Raw genomic sequence first — 22,999 nt, 5'->3', positions numbered from 1 at the left:
AAGAAAATCATGTTAATTGTCTTTATCTGATTTATTTCACTTATCATATAGGTTGCTTCTGTATCTTGGCTATTATAAATAATGCCGCGACGAGCATAGGGGAGCATATATCTCTTTGAATTGGTGTTTTTGCTTCCTTTGGGTAAATACCCATAAGTGAGAATGCCTGGCTGGATCATTTGGTAGAGTATGTGACTCTTGATCTCGGAGTCTTGAGTTTGAGCCTCATGTTGAATGTAGAGATTACTCAAATAAATAAATAAATCTTTTAAAAAATACACGTAAGTGGAATTGCTTGATTATATTTCTGCTATTTTTAAAGGAACCTTCATACTGTTTTCCATAGTTGCTGTACCAATTTACATTTCCATCAGCAGTGCACAAGGGTGCTTTCCACATTATTGTCAACACTTGTTATTTTGTGTCTTTTTGAAACTTGCTATCATAACTGATGTACAATGATACCTGAGTTTAGTCTTTATTTTTACAGTTGATATACAATGTCACATTAGCTTCAGATGAACAATACAGTGATTTGACAAGCCTGTGTTATGCTATACCTACCACCAGTGTAACTACCGTCTATCACCACACAGAACTATTACAATTCCATTGATTATGTTCTCTATACCTTTTCTCCCTGTGACTTATTCATTCTATAACTGGAAGCCTATATCTCCTGTTCCCCTCACTCATTTTGCCTATCATCTACCCACTGGAAACCATCAGTTCTCTATATTTATGAGTCTATTTCTGCTGTTTGTTGTTCCTTGGTTTTGTTTTTTAGATTCCACGTGTAAGTGAAATAATACAGTATTTATCTTTGTCTGACTTACTTCACTTAGCATAATACCCTCTAAGTCCATCCATGTTGTTGAAGATAGTAAGATTTCTTCTTTTTTTATGGCTGGATAATATTCGTGTGTGTGTGTGTGACATCTTAATTATCCATTCATTTATTAAAAAATACTTGGACTGCTTCCATATCTTTGCTATTGTAAATAATATTACAATAAACACAGGAGTGCGTATGTCTTTTCCAATTAGTGTTTTCATTTTCTTTGGATAAATACCCAGGAGTGGAATTACTGAATTGTATGGTAATTGTATCTTTAATTTTTTGAGGATCCTCCACACTGTTTTCCATAGTGGCTACACTAATTTGCATTTCCACCAACAGTGTAGGTGGGTTCCCCTTATTTGACATCCTTGCCAATAATTGTTTCTTGTGTTTTTTATTTTAGCCATTATAGCAGTTGAAGGTGGTATCTCATTGAGGTTTTGATTTGTATCTCCTTGATGATGAGTTGTGTTGAACTTCTTTTCTTGCGTCTTTTAGCCATTTATATGTCTTTTTTTTTTTTTTTTTGAAAAATGTCTATTCAGGTCCCCTTCCCATTTTTTAATTATATTGTTTATTTTACTTTTTTACTGTTGAGTTGTATTAGTTCTTTATATATTTCAGATATTAACCTCCCATTTGATATAACATTTGCAGATACCTTCTTCCATTCAGTAGGTTGCCTTTTTGTTTGCTGGTTTCCTTTGCTGTACATTAGCCTTTTACTTTGATGTAGTCCCAATTATTTTACTTGCATATGTACATAAAGGAATCAACCAGGCAAATAAACAAAGAAATACTGCTCTACTTTCACACTAACATAACTTATTAAGACTTGTTGAATTATAATGAATTTGAGTAAAACATTTGAGTGCAGGGCAAACTGGAGCAAGCAAAACTCTGGAGCACACTCAAAACTCTTTCTTCTGAGTTTTAGCTTAAAATAAGTCTATGGCTACAACATGGATTGTGCTTCTTATATTTATTTGCTTAGCTTCAAAAGAAAAACTGGTCTTGCCTTTGTCCCATGCAGGCCATGTGCAGTGAGCCACCAACCACCTTGGGTCCAATGTCAGGATGGACATCGGGCCTCAGATAGTTGCCCAGCTCTTTTCTTGTGGACTTGGGAGCAAGGGCCCGGGAGCAGGGATCCTCTTGGTGGCTGCATGGCCCCTCAGCACTGCCTTCAGCACTTATCCTCAGGATTGTTTGTTCCAGGGTTCCCTTCCAACTCTGTCAAGAATGTCTTTGAGACAGAAACTGATGGAAAGAAAGCGAGTAGCTTTGAAAGAGCTAAAGTGATGTTTAACTCCAGGGTTTCACAGTGCTGGTTATACAGTCTGACTTTATAAGAAGCCTCCAAATTTTTAAGCAAGTCTCAGGACTTGTGACTACTCCTGAAACTGAGATCTAGACAAGTTGGAGAACCCCTCTGGCCAGCTTGGGTTGGGGTGGGAGGAACAAAAGGAAGCCCTATGTGTCTGCACTCTGCTGTCATTCATCACAGAAGGCTTCTTTCTCTCTCCTGTTTTTTGTAGGGAAAAGGGTTGGCAAAATTTAGAACCTCTCTCTCTTCAGAAAGAAAAATAGAATGAGGGAGGGAGAGAGGAAAGAAGAGAAAGAGAAGTTCATCTTTGTTTGGGGAAAATTTTAGGTCTGTAACAACAACAAACATCAGTTGTGGTGGGTAGCCTCGGCCTGGCCGAAGAAAATCCAGGCCACATTAAAATCCAGGGAATTTGAAATGGCAGCATTTGTGGTGGCTTGCAAATTTCCATTGGTGATTTCTTTAAAGCCAAAGAATTATAATTAAAATAGAAATGGATCCAATTATATCTGCCTTCTGTCTGAAAGGATGTAGCTGGTAATGAGAATCACATGTCTAAACTTCATCTCCTTCTATTTCCAAGCAAGTTGTCCCATGAGAGAAATTCCTTCTTTTCAGTAAATCTCAGTAAACCACATTTCTCCCTCCTCCTTGGCTACTGTGGTTTTGCATTGATTTCTTAAAATCCCAGCAAATGGAACTCAATCATAGTAAATGCTCTCATTTCTCTCTCCTTTGTTCTCTTTATAGGACATACCAGGGCGATATGACTTCTTTCTGCTTCAAAGAGACAATGATAAGGAGAGTAGTAATGCTATCTTAACAAGCCAAGATGCATCCTATTGTGAATAACAGACTGGGTGGCTTAGGCCATTGCCACCTGGGATACTGTGAGGCTGTGAGGAGGTGTTAGGTGAGCTGGGGATAGTGAGGAGCTTACTAGGTGGCCAGGGAAGGTCTTAGGGAGAATTTTACCACTGGGTGAGTGAAGCTTAGATAACATGATGGTCATCACTGCGCCTTGAGACTGGCAGAGCCTGTAGTGGAGCAGAATGGCGCAGATGCCAGGAATAAATAGATTACATAATAGTGTTGTTCTTATCATTACTACAACTCATGATTGATTTGGTTTGTGTACTGCAGATCCATTCAAGCACAGTAGGGCAGCCCAATACTCTCCTCTTTCCAGGAAGCCCTAGAAGCAACGACAGGGGCAGAGTCAGCCCCAAGTTCCCAGCTGTTGTAAATGTTCACATATACGTCTTTGTATAGACACATGTTTTCATGTGCTTTTTAATAATTTGGATATTTCCTTGGTGAAATAGCTATTAAAATCTTTTGCCCATTTTAAAATTTTGTTGTTTGACTTATTGGGTTGTTAGAGTTCTTCATATATTTGAGATACAAATCTTATATCAGACATGGATTTGAAAATATTTTCTTATAGATTGTGGTTTGTCTTTTTGTTTTCATTATGGTAACTTTTTAAGGTTAAAAGTCTTTCATTTTGATGAAGTCCAGTGTATTACTTCTTTGGCATCATACAGTACTTTTTTTGTGCAATATTTTAGGATTCTTTACCTAACCCAAGGTCATAAAGATATTCTGTAATGTTTTCTAGAAGTCACTTTTACTTTTAAGCCTATAATTCATTTTGGGTTAAATGTTATATGTTTTGTGAGGTGAGGTTCCTAGTTCACGTTTCTGCATATGGATATTCAACTGTCTCAGTAACATTCATGGAAGACCCTTTTTTCCTCAACTAAACTACCATGGCACCTTTGATGAAAATCAATTGACTATAAAGATTTATTTCTTAACTCTTAATTCTGTTCCATTAATCTACATGTCCATCTTTGTGCCAATACCACAATTTCTCAGTTACTGTGGTTTTGTAATTAAGTTTTGAAATCAGGTAGCATGAGTCCTCCAACTTTGTTGTTCTTTTAAAAAAATGTGTTGGCGGGTGCCTGGGTGGCTCAGTGGGTTAAAGCCTCTGCCTTTGGCTCAGGTCATGATCCCAGGGTCCTGGGATCGAGCCCCACATCAGGCTCTTTGCTCCGCGGGGAAACTACTTTCTTCTCTCTCTCTCTGCTTGCCTGCCTCTCTGCCTACTTGTGGTATCTGTCTGTCAAATAAATAAATAAAATCTTTTAAAAAAAATTGTGTTGGCGGGGCCCCTGGGTGGCTCAGTGGGTTAAGCCTCTGCCTTCAGCTTAGGTCATGATCTCAGGGTTCTGGGATCGAGCCCCACATCAGGCTCTCTGCTCAGCAGGGAGCCTGCTTCCTCCTCTTTCCCTCTTTGCCTGCCTCTCTGCCTATTTGTGATCTATCTCTCTCTGTCAAATAAATAAATAAAATCTTTTAAAAAAAATTGTGTTGGCTACTCCAGGTCTTCTGCATTTTCATATACATATTAGGATTGGCTTATCAATTCCTACAAGCAATTCTACCAGGATTTTGATGGAGATTCTGTTGGTCAATTTGGGGAAAACTGACATCTTAACAATATAATTTCTTTCAATCCATTTTGAAGATGGAATATATTCTCAATTTATATAGATCTTTCATTTTTCTTGTAATGTTCGGTACTTTTTAGCATACAGGTCTTGAAGTTTTTAAGTTAAATATAGTCCTCTAAGTACTTTATTCCTTTGGATGCTGTTATAAACAAGATTTTCTTAATTGTTTTTGGATTATTCATTGTGAGTTTATTGGAAAAATTAGTATTTTTTATATTGGTCTTTATCTTGAGATTTTCTACATACTGGATTATGCTGTGAATAAAACCAGTTTTTCTTTTTCTTTTCTAGTTTGCATGTGTTATATCTGGCTAATCTTTCTTGTTTCATTGTACAGGCTAGTATTGTGCTGAATAGGAGTGGTGAGAGCAGATATCCTTCTGTTTTCAACATGTTTGTGTCTTTGAATTGGAAGTGTGTATCTTATAGACAACATATAGTTGGATTTGCTTTCTTATCTACTCTGACAGTTTCTGTGTTTTGACTGGGGTATTTATTCTATTCACATTTAATGCAGTTAATAATATGATTGGATTTTTGTGTCATTTTGCTATTTTCTATATGCCTTATGTCTTTTTTTTGTTTCTCTATTTCTCCTTTACTTCCTTTTTTTATGTTAAACAAAAGAACTTTAATTCCTTGGTTGATTTTTGAAATCTTTTTAATTTAATTTTTTAAAAAGATTTTTTGGTCTATTATTTGACAGAGAGAGAAAGAGAGAGCACAAGCATGCAGAAGGAGAGAGAGAAACAGGATCCCTGCTCAGCAGGGAGCCTGATGTGGGGCTCGATCCCTGGGATCATGATCTGAGCTGAAAGCAGATGCGTAACCAACTGAGCCACCCAAGCCCCTCCTTAGTTGATTTTTAAACAATTATTTTGAGTTATAGTCTTAGTATTTTCTCTAGGAATTACAGTGTGTATTTTTAATATATTAAAACCTACCTCAGGTTAATACTAACTTAATCCCATAAATTATAGCAGGCTTGTTCCAATATAACTTCCTTTTGTCCCTACCCACCTTCACTTTTGTGCCTTTAGTGTCCTATATAACACATCTATATATGTTGTAAACCCCCAAATATACTTGCTCTATATAATTTTATACTATCTAAAAAATAGTAAAAGATGTATATTCATTAAGTCTTTTATAATTACTGGGTTTTTTTGTTTGTTTTGTTTTTACCATTTCTGGCATTAATTTCTTATTTCTTTTTGTGGATTCAAGTTACCAAGTGAAGTAATTTTCTTTAATCCTAGAGGGGTTGCTTTAGTATTTTTTGTAAGACATGTATCTTTGTCTTACTTTATCTCAGTCTTTGTTTATCTAAGACTATCTTTATTTCACTTTCACTTTTGAAAGATAGTTTTGCTGGATATAGAATTCTTGGCTGACGATTGTTTCTCTTAGCACTTTAAATATGCCATTCCACTGCTTTCTGGTCTCCATTTTTTTCTGATAAGATTTAGTCATCCTGTGTATTTTTGATCTCCTACATATGATTAGTTTTTCTCTTGCTACTTTCAAGATTTATTCTGTGTTTTTTGCTTTCAAGAGTTGGATATGACTAATTGAAGATCTCTTTGTTTTTCCTAATTGGTGTTCATTAGGTTTCTTGGATCTGTAGATTAAAGCTTTCATAAAATTTGAGAGGTTTTCAACCATTATTTCTTTAAATTTTTTTCCTGCCCCTTTTCTCTCTCCTCTCATTCTGGGGCTCCCATTATGCAGTTGGAATGCTTGATGTTGTTCCACCGGTCTCTGAGAATTTGATCCTTTTTTTTTTTCTTTACTCTTTTTTATTCTCTTTATTCTTTAGATTGGAGAATTTCTATTGACGCATCTTCAAATTCACTGATTCCTTCTTCTAGTATCTCAAATCTACTGCTGATCTCATATTATAAAATTTTCATTTTTTTATTGTATTTTTCAACCCTAAGATTTCCATTTGTCCTTTAAAATTATTTTATTTTTATTGATATTCCTACTTGTCAAGTCACTTTAATAATATTTTCTTCAAATTCTTTAAACATGGTTTCCTTTGTTTTTTTTTTTTTTTTTTTAACATATTTAAAATAGTTTTGAAGTCCTTGTCTATTAAATTCAGCATTTGGACCACTCAAATACAGTTTCCATTGGCTTTTTCCTCCAACTATGGTAACACATCTTTTTTTTTTTGCATGACTCATACATTTTTATTGAAATTGAATATTTTAGATCATATAAATAATCTAGGTCCTTTTTATCCTCTGAGATTCTTAGTTGTTACTGCTTGCCTGGACTTGATCTATAGAATCTGTCACACTCACATAAATGCACACATACCTGGTGTTTATCTTTGATGATTCTGCTCAGTTGTTGTTTTCTTAAATTATTATTTGCATTTTTTCGTTAGGGGGTCTGGCTTCTTGTAGGTCACCTTTGTGTTTGCATAGCTTAGTGGTCACTCAGTGACTGGAGAAGTTGGCGCATAAACACTATGGCTCTGTGTTTGAATTGGGGGATGTATTCAAATTTGGCAATTTCAGCTCTGCCTCTGGTGTTACCTTAACTCTAAGCCCTTTCGGTCTCGTCTGTGCATGTGCACAGGCTCCTAGACAGGCAGGATCATGTGGAATGTTTACCAAGACCTCAATGGCTATCTCATTTCTAATTTTTCCTGTTCAATTTCTTATAGTCTCAAAGTCTTATATTGTTCATCCCAACTAAGATAGTAGCTTCAGGTTAGGAGATCTGCAGGCTTTTTCCATTTGCTGTTGCTGTGGGTTTCTGTTCTTTACTCCAGATCAAGTGAAGGCCAGTCCTGTCCTGGCAAAACAACGAGGCTGATTGGGCTGGGATAAAGAGTGGAGGCAGTCTCAGGCAAGAACCCACCTGTCTCCACTGCTTTTACCTGAATCATCATAGATTTTCATGATTATATGTTTCTCAATTTGTTGTTAACCTGTGGTCAGTATTCAGAGCCCTGAAATAGTTGGTTTTTTACAATCATGTCCAATTTTTAAAAAATATTTTATTTATTTATTTGACAGAAAGAGACAGTGAGAGAGGGAACACAAGCAGGGGAAGGGAGAGAGGGAGAAGCAGGCTTCCCACTGAGCAGGGAGCCCGATGTGGGGCTCAATCCCAGGACTCCGATATAATGACCTGAGCCAAAGGCAGATGCTTAACCAACTGAGCCACCCAGGCACCCCATACAATACACTTCTAAAGAAATGTATTTTATTATTTTTAGGCATGGCATATTATCATTTTACCTGTGAATGAATACTAATATGTAAAACTTCATTTAGAAAAATGGATTGCTTCTTTGCTTTTTGGCTAAGATCAAGTATAGAAAAACTGTAATATGACTTTGACATTTTATGGTCAGAAACAGAAAAGCTTTCCAAAAGGCATTTTGAAATTATTTCTAAGATTTATTTTTTTTTAACAGATTTTACTTATTTATTTGACAGAGATCACAAGTAGGCAGAGAGGCAGGCAGAGAAAGAGAGGGGAAGCATGCTCTCTGCTGAGCAGAGAGCTGGATGCAGGGCTTGATCCCAGCACCCTGAGGTCATGACCTGAGCCAAAGGCAGAGGCTCAACCCAGTGAGCTACCCAGGGACCCCATTTCTAAGATTCCAAGACTTTGATTTGAAAAATCTATTTATCTGAATAAGAAGAGTTGTATTTTTTTAGCAGAAAATTATTTCAAGCTTTTTTTTTTTAAGATTTTATTTATTTATTTGACCGAGAGAGATCACAAGTAGGCAGAGAGGCAGGCAGAGAGAGAGAGAGGAGGAAGCAGACTCCCTGCTGAGCAGAGAGCCCGATGCGGGACTCGATCCCAGGACCCTGAGATCATGACCTGAGCTGAAGGCAGCGGCTTAACCCACTGAGCCACCCAGGCACCCTATTTCAAGCTTTTAACTTAGCAACAAGCATTAGAATACGCTAGAGTTTAAATTAAAGAATCCTGAATTTATTTTTGACCATGGTTGTTATTGAGGCATAATATAAATATTGCCCTGGTATACTACAAGGGGTTGAAGAACTCTGGGGATTCATGATTTATATATTTGCCATCCTCTTTAAAATGGATTCAGCTGTAATATCTGTGGCACCAGGAGAAAGTAGAAGTCTGCACATGGCCCAGTACTGTGGCCATTTCAGGCACTCAGCCAGACCACCTTCCCTTGTCCTTAAGACCACTCCTCCTTTTCATCCCAGCCCTTTTGCCCTAGCTCTGATAAGGACATGGGAAGAGGGGCTGCAGGACCTTAGGACATCCTGCCCTGGCCTCAGAGGCCATATGGCTACCAGGGAATAACTGAGACATCCCAGGACTTGGAAGCAGGACAAAGAGCCATCCCTGCTTGAGGAGGATAAGAGGGCATGTGGAAAGGAAGGCCTTCCCACCAGAACCACCACATACTTGTCTCTGGTGAAGTTTTAAGCCATTGACCTTCTCCTTCTACTTGAAGCTCTCCTTTCTGCGAGCTCCTGTTTTCATCACTGACCAAGCCATCTTTCCTTAAGAGCCTCTTCTAGGGAGAAGCTCCACGGTTCATCTTTATCTTCACAAAACTGGGAGCTTTATGTAATGGTTCCCAGTTCTTGACCCTTTTATCTATACTTTAATTCCAAACACTTCCTGATTTGTCCCCTTCATCCTGCCCTGCCCAGACCTGAGAGTGTCTGTGTTTCCCACATCATTCCCCTGCCAGGGACTGGATGGCTCCCTACTACCTAACCAAGCTAGTCTAGGTCCTGCTGGCTTGCTGGGTCTTTTGTGATCTGCCCTGGCCTTACCTACTCCCACTTACTTCTCAGCTGGAGAGTGTGATGGCCATGGGGTGCAGGACAGGGAGAAAACCGGGTATTTGGGCTGGCAGAAGTGTAGATGACTGCACCGCTAACAAAAATTCCCTAGTGTCAGCAGCAGAAAAATACTTCTTACATAAAATTAATAACAGAAATGCTTAGGGTAAAACATGTTTTTAAAGGCATTAGTGGGAATGATTCAGAATAAGCAGACCCAGGGTGTGGATGTGAGCTCAGAACAGCTTCTTTGGTGTGAGATCTGTGACTCCCTCCAACAGCTTCCCAGTACTTTCTAACCACTCTTCCTTTTCTGGCACAGTATTGCTTTGTGGGTTGAGTGTGTCCTCATAAAAGATATGTTGAATTCCTAACCCCAAGTACCTCAGAATGTGACCTTATTTGGCAATAGGGTCATTATAGATGTCATTAGTTAGGATGAAGTCATTCGGATGGGCCCTCATCCACCATGACTAGTGTCCTTATAAGAAGAGGGAGGACAATGGGAAGATAGACACACAGGGAGAACACCACGTGAAGACGCAGGAACACAGGACACAGAGGGAAGACAGCTATGGCAAGATGGAAGCAGAGATTGGAGTGACACTCCCACAAGCCACAGAATGTCACCAGAATCTGGGACAACCAAGGAAGGATCCACATCTGGAAACTTCGGAGAGAAAATACCCCAACTGGTGGCTTCATTCTGGGCTTCCAACCTCCAGAACTGTGAGAGATACATTTCTGTTGGTTGAAGCCCCCAGTTTGTGGTACTTTGTTCTGGTAGTCCTAGGAAACGGAGGAATATGGTGTGTCTGTTTTTCTCATGCTCCACCCCATCATCCTGGTTCCCTGCGTATGTCCTTCACCAAACTGCATGGTCATGCCAGGGGCCAGTGGCTTTGGGAAGCAGGCACATTTTTAGACTGAGATTTTTGCAAGACAGCCTTTTGGTATCGCCCACAATTTCTTATGCTTATCAGCATCTCATACCTTATAGAGGAAAGTATCTTTCATGCTCACTGCACATGCAGCTGTTCCTTAGGCTATTAAGAAACTCTGGGATTCTGTAACAGAAATGGCAGGAGTGTAAGGCTGGCGCCCTGAATATGAAGCACTGTCCTGGGGAGAGGGCAAATGGGAAGTGGGCTGAGCAATGTGACAGTGCCATGTGACGGCCTCTCTGGACCCTGTCCCACCTCCTCCCTGCTTCAGGGCCTTCGTATAGGCCGCTCCCTCTGCTGAGGACTGTCTAACCTGGCCCTTTGTCCCACTAAAGAGCTCAACCCAAGTGTCACCTTTCACCTACAGGAGTTCTCTTGTCCCCCTCGCTTTTCACATCCTTCCCAGCCCATTCTTTGTTTGCTTCTTAACCTCTATTATGATTTGTCACTGTTTTATTTATTTATTTGCTCTCTTATTTATGGCCATAGTGAGCTCTCTGAGTGTAAGAGCTATGCCAGGTTTACCCCCACTCTCTCTTTATGGGGCTCCGGTCCCCAACACACAGCAAGTGCTCAGAACCTGTGGAAGGCATTCCTGCTTGAAAAGCTCAGTGATGTGTGTGTGAACATGCTGGACGCCATCCAGGGCATTCTGATTTCTATTACACTAAACCACTAGGCTTCCAGACCTGCCTCGCATGGGCCCCCAAGCTTAATGCTGAGTTGTAACCTACAGTTCCTGTCCTTTGGTGGTTCCTTGTCTTCGCCTTTCTTTCTTTCTTTTTTTTTTTTCTAAAGATTTTATTTATTTATTTGACAGAGAGAGATCACAAGTAGATGGAGAGGCAGGCAGAGAGAGAGAGAGAGAGAGAGAGAGAGAGGAGGAAGCAGGCTCCCTGCTGAGCAGAGAGCCCGATGTGGGACTTGATCCCAGGACCCTGAGACCATGACCTGAGCCGAAGGCAGCAGCTTTAACCCACTGAGCCACCCAGGCGCCCATTTTCGCTTTTCTGATCCTCGTTCTCAACCATGCTGTATGGTCTCCGTGGGTCACTGATGGAGACTTGGGCTTTGGGGACAGGGGCTTCTTTAGGAGGCTCCTGCATGCATTCCCAAACATCTAACTGCACGCTCACTCAGGAAAGCCACAGACAGGGTCTGCCAAGGCAGGGGAGACACTTAGGGCATCCCGGGTGTCTGTCGTGGCCCCCTTACTGTTCCTGCTTCTGCTCAGGCCCCAACAGTCTGTTCTCCTCTCAGCAGCTTGGGGGAGGGTCTATTAAAATGAAAGTTCGCCTCTGTCACTATGCTGCACAGAATGACCCATGGCTCCCCTCACCACCAGGAGTGAAAGCCCCACGCCTCACTGGGCCTACCACAGCCTCTGTGGTCTGGCCACAGCTACCCCTGTGATTCATCTTCCCTGCCTACCCAGATAAACGCATTGTCTATCTCTGCCACCTCCTTCAAGTCTTAGTTCAAATGTCACCTTCTCAGTGGACCCACATGGGCCACCCTATTTTGGGAGTCATTGAACTTTTTATTGTGAGACAGGTGTAGATTCACATGTAGTTACCAGAAATAAAACAGGCAGAGCTCCTGGGCTCCTCCCGCAGTGTGCTGCAGTGGTAACATGTTGCAAACCTATATTCCAAAGCACAACCAGGACACTGTTGTCAAAGTAAAAAATATGGTATATTTACAGTTGATACAGTCAAGGTAGGAAATATCTCCATCCCCACAAGTATCACTCCTGCTGCTTTTTTCTAGCCATGCCCCCTTCCCTCTGGCCCCGCCCCCTCCATAGCCCTGGCGACTTTGTCATTTCAAGAATGTCATATAAATAGAATCATATAGTATGAGGGTAGACTTACAGTATCAGTGCCTCTCTGGACTTACGGTATGCTGTAAGTCTACCCTTAGGGATAGATTTTTTTTTTTTAACTGAGAATAATTCTCTGGAGATTCCCCCAGGTTGTGGGTGTTTCAATAGTTCTTCCCATTCCATTGCTGAGTAGTAAGTATTCCACAGTGAGGAGGTGCCAGTTTGTTTGATCGTTCGCCCTGTGAAGGACAGCTGGGTTGTTCCCCGTTTGGGACTATTACAAATAGAGGGGCTTTGGAAATTCCTGTTTAGGTTTTTGGGTGAACACAAGTTTTCATTTCGCTAAGATAAACAGCCAAGAGTACAACCTCCAGGTTGCCTGTTTTTGCAAGCTTAATATTTTAAGAAATTCAGATCATTCTATCTTGAACTGTAAACTCCCCCTGCACACCCAGAAACACCCGACATCTTTCACCCTGCTCTGCTTTCCTATTTCCCCTTCTCCCATACTCTAAGAGCCTATTTCTTTCTGAGATGCATCGCGTCTGCTCTGTGTTCCTCAGGCACCCCTGCTGTCATTCTGGGCTAGGGCAGGCGTAAGAGGCGCTGATCCTGGCACCAGGCCTGATGGCAAGCCTCTGGCCAATTTCCTTCCTCAGGGGGACGTTTGCTGGGATTATGAGGGCACATTGGGGCTAGGGTGCCCATGAGCGGCGTCATGGGGCTGTGATGACCAGTCAGAGCCCATGCACAGATCCCTCAGATAAAGCAGTCCCCTAGCCTTACCACCAAGTCACACTGAGCTCAAAAACCAAATCAGTGCTATCTCCAAATAAAGTTTCCTGCTCAGGAAAGGTTTCACTCAGAAACTGATTTATGGCCTGGCCAAGCGAAGCCACAGTCCGTGCAGATCCCCTAGCCCCAGTCGAGCTTCAGGGTACCCACCAGTCCCAGGGGAGGGATTCTTTCTGCATATTAGCAGAAAGGATTCTAGTTAAAGCATTCAGAGAGACCCAGAGGCAGGAGAATCAAGACAGGACTGTATTTCATGCTGAAAAGTGAAAACCAAATAAACAAAGCTGCCTGTCATGGCAATGGGCCAGCTCAGCTGTGTAAGTGAACGGCAAAAACATTCCTCGGCTCTGTGGAAGCCCCTGGAAGAAGTCCAGAACCTTGTGTACTTAGCCTGACTGGGGGCTTGTTGTCACTATTATCATTACCACAAATTCGTCTATTTCTTAATACATTGGTTTCTTTCATTTTGAACACTTGCTTGGCATTTGCACTGATTAGGTGAATGCTGGAACAAATCATTAAACGATTTTGTAAAATAATGCTTTGGTTTTAATTCAAAGTGGAAATGTTTATAGTGTTCCCATTAACACCAGATGATGTCAGCCTGACTATTGTGCTGCTTTTTCAAAAACACACAGGGCTGAAAAAAAGCCTTCCCAAACAATCCAAAATGAGTCAAGGCTCTAAAAAGACTTTTCTCCATAACTACCCTCCTCTGGGATTTGGCCCTAGCAGCAAAACCCATGAGGATGCTGGGAGCACAGAGGCTCTGAATTGGGAACTCACATGTCTTGTCATCTGAAGCATCATTCAGAGAGATGACAAGGGTCACTGTCCGTGTCCCCTCCTAGCTTGGCTCTGTGGCTGTGACATCCCTGTGCTTTGATTCCTGTGACTCCTGTACCCCCTTTTCTTCCTGACCCCTTCTTCTCCTCCACTTTATCCTTCCTTTTCTTCCCTCTTTTCCCCCACCCCAAGCTAAACCAACTAAACTAACCAAGTAATCCAACTAGACCTCAGCCCCAAAGCATCGGAGTTCCTAATGGAAATACAGCTGTAGCCTCGGTGCCGTAAACTGCCATCCTCACCCAGGAACCATAACACACACACGCACACACACACACACACACACACACACCAACTTAGCCTTGGACAACAGGAAGGAGGAGAGGGTATCCAGGCCCAGGGAATGACTTGTGCCAGGGAGGCAGTTCTCAGTGTTCCTCTCCAAGCAGAGACCAGCAGGCCTCTGCCTAGATCCACCCTGTACAAGCCCCATGTGGACCTTGTCCTGGCCACCTATGCCTCCTCAGTACCCCCAGAGAACCAGGGGGACCATAGGGATAATCACTGTGGTCTCCTCACAGTGTTCTGGGGTGGAGGGGTGGGTCTGAAGAAGGAGGTTTTGTTGCAGGCTTCAACATGATATCTGGGGAAGATTATTATCAATCTGTGGGGAAAGGAAAATCCATTTCTAGAGTCCTCGATGACTAAAGTATAAATTCTTAGGGAGTACTGCAGGCCAGGACAGGCAGGTACTTTCCCAGGCCTGCATCTTGGGTCAGGGAACCACAGTAGGGACTGCTGTCCTCAGAATCAGAGGCCCCAAAGCCTGGATCCACAGACAGAGCCATACTGGGCTGATCTCATGGTGGCTTCTGTATTATTCTGCTCAAACTGCTGTGACAGAGGACTACAGACTGGCTGACTGAACAATGGAAATTATTTTCTCACAGTTCTGGGGTCTAGCAGCCCAAGATCGAGGACTGACAGGGCTAGTTTTTGGTGAGGACTCTCTTCCTGGCTTGCAGACAGCTATCTTCTCACTATGCCCTCACATAGATTTCCCTCCATGTGTATTCTGAGAGAGAGCGAGCTCTCTGGGGTCTGTTTATTGACTGATTGATTGAAAGAGTGCATGTGAGTAGGGGAGGGACAAAGGGAGAAGGAGAATCTCAAATAGGCTCCAGGCCCAGTGCAGGGCCCCACCACTCAGGGCTCGATCTCATGACCCCAAGACCACAATCCAAGACAAAATCAAGAGTTGGACACTCAATTGACAGAACCACCCAGGCACCCTTCTGGTGTCTCCTCATATAAAGGCAGTAATCCTGTGGAATCTGAGCCCCACCCTGTGACCTCATGTAACCTTACTTACCTCCTCATAGGCCCCATCTCCACATACACTCACATGGGGGCTTAGAGAGAGCTGGACAGGAAGAAGGAATGGACCATGATGCCCTGTATATAGCCCTCTAGCCTGCCTATGAGAAGGCCAGGCCTCCTCTCTCCACCTCCCTCCCCCAGGCAGTGGGGAGAATACAGTGAATGCTGTGCGCCGGCTGGGTTGTGTGGCATTCTCATGAGCTCACACGTGTGGAGCCTTAACAAGTAGAGAGAAGCTATCGGGGGCAGGGGCAGGAGATTAATCTCCTCATTTTTTCATGGTGCCCCTGGAAGCCAGCCCCTGAATTAACAGCCCTAGCTGCCATCTCTCTCTGACATGATGCCTCTCTAGTATCTGTTTCTAAACCTAGACTCTGAAAGAGCCACCATGTGCCTGTGGACAAAAATTAGGGACATGCTCCCTTGTGGCTGGTGAATGAAGAACAATCTAGAATGTGGCCTGGAGTGCAGGGCAGCTTGGTGGACCTAGCAGCTGTACAGACCAGAAAGAGAGCTGCCTGCCTCAGAAAAGAGGGTATGTGTGTGTGTGCGCGCACACGTGCGAGTGTGTACGCACATGTGTGCACACACGTGTGCAAGTCATTGCCGTGAGCCCTAGCAATTAGCTATGACACTGAGAGGCTGGAAACATGACCCAAGCTGACTGCACGATTCAGCACCTTGGGTCACAGGGTTCCCAAAAGCCTGTAGTCCTGGCCTGGCACAAGGACCCGAAGAGACTAGGGAGCCCAGTGGGGGAGACATGCATTATGGCAGATGTTTGAGCAGTGTGTCCTCAGAAACCACGGCCCTCTGTAGAAGTGTGTGTGTGAGTATGTGTGAGGGAGGGGTTAGTTGGTGTGTAACACTGATCCCTACTCTTTCCTACCCCCTTGAGAAGAGATAACCCAAGAAGCTGCTGAAGCAGAGATGTGATCCTCACATGGGGTGGGGAGGGCAACTCGGCCCTTCTGCAGCCAGCGCTCTGAGCTGGGTAGCTAGGGACATAGATATCTGCTTCTACCCTTGGCAGAAAAGAGGTAAGAGGACCCAAGCTTTTAGAAAAGGTAATGATATTTTAAAAGAAGATTGAAATTACTTAACTGGCAGCCACTAATGGGTGTCAATGGGTGTCAGGATTCTCACATACAGTGTTGACAGCCAGCCCTAACTTGAGTCATACAGTGTCTGCTAGCCCCTCAGTTACCTGAATTGGTCACGGAATACGTTCCCTCTATGGGACACCTATGCAGCAGGTTTCTGGCATCCCCTGGGCATTCTAGGCCAGTACAGCTCTAGAGATATAGCAGGCCAGACACAGTCCCATTCCATGGAGCTTGCCCTTAAGCGGGAGGAGACGATGAGCCACAAACAGAGTAAATCAGTAAATTTCACTGTGTACCAGAAGTCAGGTGCCACAGAAAAAGAAAAGTCAGAAAAATAAAAAGAAGAGAAGTGGGCAGTGATAGGGGAGGCAGAAGAGTTACAACTGTGCTCTGAGAAAGGCCTCTAGGGAGGGTGATATTTGAGAAAAGATGGAACAGGAGTGACCCAAGTGGGTATGTGGAGGAAGAACCTTCCAACTAGAAGGAGTCAGTGCAAAAGCCCTGAGGCAAATAAGGGAGAGTTCATGAGTAAGGTTTACATGGGGCCAGTATAGAAGAGTGGAAAGAGGTTCGTGTCCACATAAATCAGGGCCCTCCTCCATGTGAAACTCAAAAAGTCCCCTCACCTCCTGACTCTCTGAGTCACAGCCTTTTCCAGGCCATGAGGCCAGCCCCTCATGAAGAAAGACTTTATCTCACTGAGCACATCCCACAGTCTCAACTTCATTCCAAATTTCTAATTTCAGCCATTGGGACTCCATTTCCCAGCGGCTCCTTGCCTCACCTTCCCCTGTGTTGGGTGAGCTTTCTTTGTGCCTGCTTTACCTTTCGCTCCTCTGATCATGGTTCATACTCCTCAAGGTACACCCTGCTTGGCTACCTTCAACCCCACTGACTCCTGTCTCAGTCCAGCTCTTGGAATCTTTTACTTCAGAATCTATAAAATACACTCCCACCCCCAGGTTCTCCTGGGCCCAGAGTTATGGTCAGGACCAGTTAGCCCTCACAGGGCATTAGATGAAATGATTTATTAAATCTTTCCTGGATCCCAAGAGAAATCTTAAAAAATGTAATACATTCCTCAATGCCTTAGAAGCCAAGGCAATGAACACATTTCACCCTTCCTGCAACACGCAGTTGTGATTACAGTACTACAGAATCTTAACACATTTAGCTGGCTCCTTGGGAACATTTATTGCCCTCTTCTTTAGATGCAAAGAGAGACACCCCAGGGAAGACCCTGCCACGTACGTGCTTGCAGAAGCACATGCTTTCAGCTGGTTTTCTTCGTTTTTGCTTTTGTTATTGGACTTGCCCTCATCAAAGTAGAATGAAGACCTCAGCTCTGCCCTCCCTGAGAGCAACATTTAGCAAAATTCCTTTCTGATTGAGAGATGCTGTTTTCTGTCAGCAAGTTTCCTCCCCGCAGTAACTCCTGTTCAGCATTACCAGACCCTCTGAGGTATGCTTCATTCTACACCTTATATTCACGTCCGGGCTTCCTGCCCGCACAAGCTCTCCCTCCAATTAGATGGTGCTCTTTCTGAGAGAAGGAGCAGAACATGTAAACCTCTGCAGGTATTGTCTTGGCCACTGAGGAGCTGTAACATACCAGGCCCTCAGCAGACCTGCTGAAGTAGCTCTAAACTGCTTCTGAGGTTCCTGTCAGAACAGCCAATGTCTCATCACTTCTAGGGGCCTGAACTCTCTGGCTCCATGGAGAAGTGTCTTCAGGCCCCACAGCAAAATTGTACACAGTAAAGTTCTTATGTGGGATTTGTACCCCCATGTAGCTGTGCTGTAAAAGCAAACCTTTCCAAAATCGCCATAATTTAAAAGGACAATGTTTTATTTCTTACTCATGCTCCAAGTCCGCCACGGGCAGCCGGTGACTCTGCTCCACTGTGTTGCTCACTCAGGAATGCCCGCTGACAGTCTCCACAAAGGGGAGCACGCTGTTGTTGTGATGGAGTGTATTAGTTTCCTAGTGCTCCTACAATGAATCACCACAAACTTAAGTGCCTTCAGCCAACACAGAGATGCTGACTTAGTTATGGAAGTCCAAGTCTAAAACAGATGAAAATCAAGATGTTGGCAGGGCTGCTTTTCTTCTGGAGGCTCTAGGGGAGAATCTGCTTCCTTCCTTTTCCACCTTCTACAGGCCACCTGCATTTCTTGGCCCATGGCCCTTTTTCCATCTCCCATCAGAGCAAGCAGTGCAGCATTTTCAAATCTCCGTCTCTTTCTCTCTGTGACTTCTGCTACCAAAGTCACATCTTCTCTCTCTCTGACTCTTCTGCCTACCTCTTAGGAGGATCCTTGTGATTACACTGGGCCCACCTAGAGAATCAATAGATAATCTTATCTCAAGACCCTCAGCATAATCACATTTGCAGTATCCTCTCTCTCCAATGAGGTAACATATTTATGGGTTCCAGAGATTAACATATGGACATCCATTATGCAGCTTACAACACAGAGTGACAGTGTCTAGTCATATACAAGCATATATGCCTAGAAGCATTTGCACTTCACACATTTAGTCAGTCAAGTCACATGGCCACATCTAACTTTATGGGCAGGAAATACAATCTTTCTTATATAGAGAATGAAGAGAATAAGAAGAAACACCTCCAGTTCTTCTTCAGGATTAGGATGAAGAAGAATGCAAAAGGCCTTTTTGACCATAACAGCAACAAAATAAATCTAGATGAACTAAGAATCATACATTTCTATTTGGTGAATGACTTGTAGATACAGGGAAGCCCTAATCAACTGAATTTTAGGTGGAGATGAGCTCCTAATCATTAAGTCAACCTAGCCTGGTGCAGGTAGGTAGAAGAACAGGTCTGCTATAGAAGAAGACATTGTTCCTGGGAGGCAGCCAAAATTTAAATGACAGGTTATGATTAAACAAGAGAAAACAAATACAAACCCACAAACCGAAGAAGCTGAGCAAGTCAAAATGAGAATACATATAAAGGAAATCACACTCAGGCACTTTGTAGTCAAAATGTTGCAATAAGTTTAAAGAAAACTGTTAAAAGAAGGAAGAAGAAAATATACATTATATACTTACAAATTAAAGCTGACATCTCATCAGAAACAACGAAGGCCAGGAGATAATGGAACAAACCCTTTTAAATACTATAAGAAAAACACCTGCAACTTCTTCTAAAATTTAAGGTAAAATAAGGCATTCTTATTTGACAGTTCCTGAAAAAGTTAAACATAGAATAAGCATAAGAATAAGTTGATAGAAGTTGATTTCACTGAGTAAGTCAACAAGGTAGAAAACACAGATTTCAAACATCAGGATTAAGAGGCAGTTTCACTAGCAGTCCTATAGACATAAAGGATTAATAAAGATTAATAATTTTTTAAACAATTTTATGCTAAAATATACTAACAAGTTAGATTTTAAAAATTCCTTGAAAAACAATATTTATTAAAACTGACCCAGGAAGAAATAGAAAATCTGAAGCTCTCCATGTTGATTTTTAAGATTGAGTGTGCAACTAAAACACTTTTGTGCTTGAAACTTTTCCAGTCACAGATGGTTTCACTGGTAAATTCTATCAAACTTGTGAGGAAGAAATTACCAATTGTACACAGACTGTTTTTAGAGAATAGAGGAGAAACTATTTCCCAATTTTTAAATTTTTTGGCCAGCCCAACCCTAATACCAAAAGCATACTAAGACATTACCAGAAGAGAAAACCACAGACCAATATCCCTCATGAACAAAGACACAAACATCCTTAACAAAATATTAGCAAATTTAGCCCAGCATTCTTTTTAGAAGGATAATACAACATCACCAAAACCAAGGAAATTTCCCCAGGAATGTAAGGTTGTTTTTTTTTTTTTTTTTTCTTTTTTTTTAAAGATTTTATTTATTTATTTGACAGAGAGAAATCACAAGTAGGTAGAGAGGCAGGCAGAGAGAGAGAGGAGGAAGCAGGCTCCCTGCCGAGCAGAGAGCCTGATGCGGGACTCGATCCCAGGACCCTGAGATCATGACCTGAGCCGAAGGCAGCGGCTTAACCACTGAGCCACCCAGGCGCCCCTGTAAGGTTGTTTTTAATAGCAATCAATATAATTCATCACATTGTCAGAATAAAAGAAAAATCATATGAGCATCTCAATAGATATAGGAAAAACATTTTACAAAATTCAATAGTTCTTTAGGGTAAAAACTCTCAGCACACTAGAAAAAAATAAAGAAACTTCCTTAAAAAAAAAAAAAAGAAGAAGAAGAAACTTCCTTAACCTTATAGAGCAAACTTCAAAAAACCTACAGCTAACAGCATACATAATGATGAAATATTGGAAGTTTCACCTTAAAATGAAGAGCAAGGCAAAGCTGTCTACTTTTACCATTTCTTCAACATCGTACTGGAGACCACTATTCACTGGGACTGGGACAGTAGAGCAAAAAAAAAAAAAAAAAAAAAATAGGCATAAAGATTGGAAAGAATTGAAACAGTCTAGAACCAGTAAGTGAATTTAGCAAGGTCTCAGAATACAAAATCAGGATTCAGATGTAAACTGTATTTCTCTGCACTTGTAGCAAACAAGTAAAAATTAAATTTAAAAATACCATTTCACAAAAAGGGCCAGAGGGAACACTTTGAGGTATTGAAATCTCATTTATGATGGTGGTAACACACAGTCTGAAAATAAAGAAAGCAATCCCATTAGAAAAGCACGAAAGCAACAACATACTTAGGAATAAGAAGGCAAAAGACTCGTATGATGAAAACTACAAAACATTGCTGAAAGAAATGAAAGTAGACCTAAGTAAGTAGAAAGATATACCATTTTTATGTATTGGAAAACTTAATATTGCTACACGGACAGTGTAGTATTACAGAAGCAATATGTAGAGTCAGCAGACTCCCTATCCAAATCCCAATGACATTTTTTTTTACGGAAATAGAAAAAACTAAAATTTAAATGGAAACTTGACTCCCAACTGCCAAAATAAATTTGAAAAGAACAAAATTGAAGGACTCATACTTCTTGATTTCAAATGAACAGAAATTTCTCCAACAAAGATATACAAATGGCCAAAAAAAGCACATACAAAGATGCTGAACATCATTAGTCACCAGAGAAATTAACATCAAAATCATAATAAGATATCCCTTCCTACTCCCAAAGATAGCTATAATAACTATTTGAAAAAACAGCAATAGAAAATAAACTCTGTTGGAGGGGATATGGAAAAATTGGAATTGTCGTGTATCGCTGGTGGGAATATAAATTGTGTAGCCACTGTGGGAAACAGTTTGACAGTTCCTGAAAAAGTTAAACATAGAATTATCAAATGATTCAGCAATTCTACTTCTAGGTATATACCAAAAAGAATTGGGAAAAAGTATTCAAGCAAAAACATGGACATGAATGTTCATAGCAGCACTATTCATGATAGCTTAAAGGTGAAACGATCCAAAATGTGGTTAATCCACATACTATGGAGTATTACTCAACCATACAAAGGACTGAAGTAGGGACACCTGCTAAAACATGGAGGAACCTTAAAAACATGATGTGAAGTGAAAGAAGCCAGATGCAAAAGGTCACATATTACATGATTGCACTGATTGAAAATATCGAGAATGAGTAAATCCAGATACAGAAAGCAGTGTCGTGGTTGCCATGGACTAGGGAGAAGAAGAAAGAGATACTGCTGATGAATATGGTTTTGGGTGTGGCATTATGGAAATGTTCTAAAATTAGATAGGGGTGATGGTTGCACACCATTGTGAGTATACTAGAAACCACCAAACTGTACCCTTTTAAAAGGTTTTTATTGTATATAAATTATATACCAATTCTTCAAATTCTAAGCGAAATGGAACTGCACACCAAAAAGGTGAATATTACCTCTAGCCACCTATTAGAATGGCCAAAATCCAGAAAACCGACAACACCAAACATTGGAAAGGATGAGAAGCAAAAGGAACTCTCATTCATTGCATGTGGGAGTGCAAAATGGTACAGTTACTTTGGAAGAAAGTTTGATGTTTCATACAAAACTAAACCTGCTACGAGATCCAGCGATCATGCTCTCTGGGATTTACAAATCCAAAGCAGGTGAAAACTTATGTCCACACACAAACCTGCACGGGCATGTTTATAGTGGCTATATTCACAGTTGCCAAAACTTGGAAACAACTAAGATGACCTTCAGTAGGTGAACAGATAAATAAACTGTGGTGTATCTAGCCAATGGAATATTCTTCATTACTAAAAAGAAATGAGCATGGGAAAAAAGGGTGATCAAGTCATGGAAAGAATTGGAGGAAATTTAAATGCATATTCCTAAGTGAAAGAAGCCAATCTGAAAAGGCTGTGTGTAATTCCAGCTATATGACATTCTAGAAGATGCGAAGCTATGGAGACCGTAAAAAGATGAGTGGTTACCAGGGGCCAGGGGGAGAGAAGAGATGAATAGACAGAGCACAGAGGATTTTTATGGCACTGAACATATTCTGTATGATACCATAGTGATGGATACATGTCATCATACATTTATACAAGCCTAACGTCATATTCAAAGTAACTCATTCAAGATGGATAACGAATTTAAATAGAAAAAGAAAACTAGGGCACCTGGGTGGCTCAATTGGTAAAGCGACTGCCTCTGGCTCAGGTCATGA

The 22,999-nt window shown here is 41.5% G+C and overlaps 3 long non-coding RNA genes across 4 annotated transcripts in view; 2 read left to right on the top strand and 1 right to left on the bottom strand.

The window, feature by feature from the left end:
• Positions 1–18,319, bottom strand: part of LOC309848229 — a 32,686-nt gene extending 14,367 nt beyond the window's left edge. The window contains exon 1 of the long non-coding RNA XR_014302905.1: positions 18,191–18,319. This is a non-coding gene — a long non-coding RNA (uncharacterized lncRNA). The remainder of the gene's footprint in view (positions 1–18,190) is intronic.
• Positions 1–22,999, top strand: part of LOC309848227 — an 89,418-nt gene that overhangs the window by 35,321 nt on the left and 31,098 nt on the right. The gene's annotated exons all lie outside the window — the stretch shown is intronic.
• LOC309848448 lies at positions 20,106–20,581 on the top strand. The gene is made up of 2 exons (XR_014303051.1): positions 20,106–20,184; positions 20,408–20,581. It is a non-coding gene; the product is annotated as an uncharacterized lncRNA (long non-coding RNA).

The sequence above is a fragment of the Mustela nivalis genome (assembly GCF_964662115.1).
Source record: "Mustela nivalis genome assembly, chromosome: 14".
NCBI classification, from domain to species: domain Eukaryota; kingdom Metazoa; phylum Chordata; class Mammalia; order Carnivora; family Mustelidae; genus Mustela; species Mustela nivalis.
The sequence above is the reverse complement of the archived record's forward strand: the minus strand, read 5'-3'. Positions and strand labels throughout refer to the sequence as shown.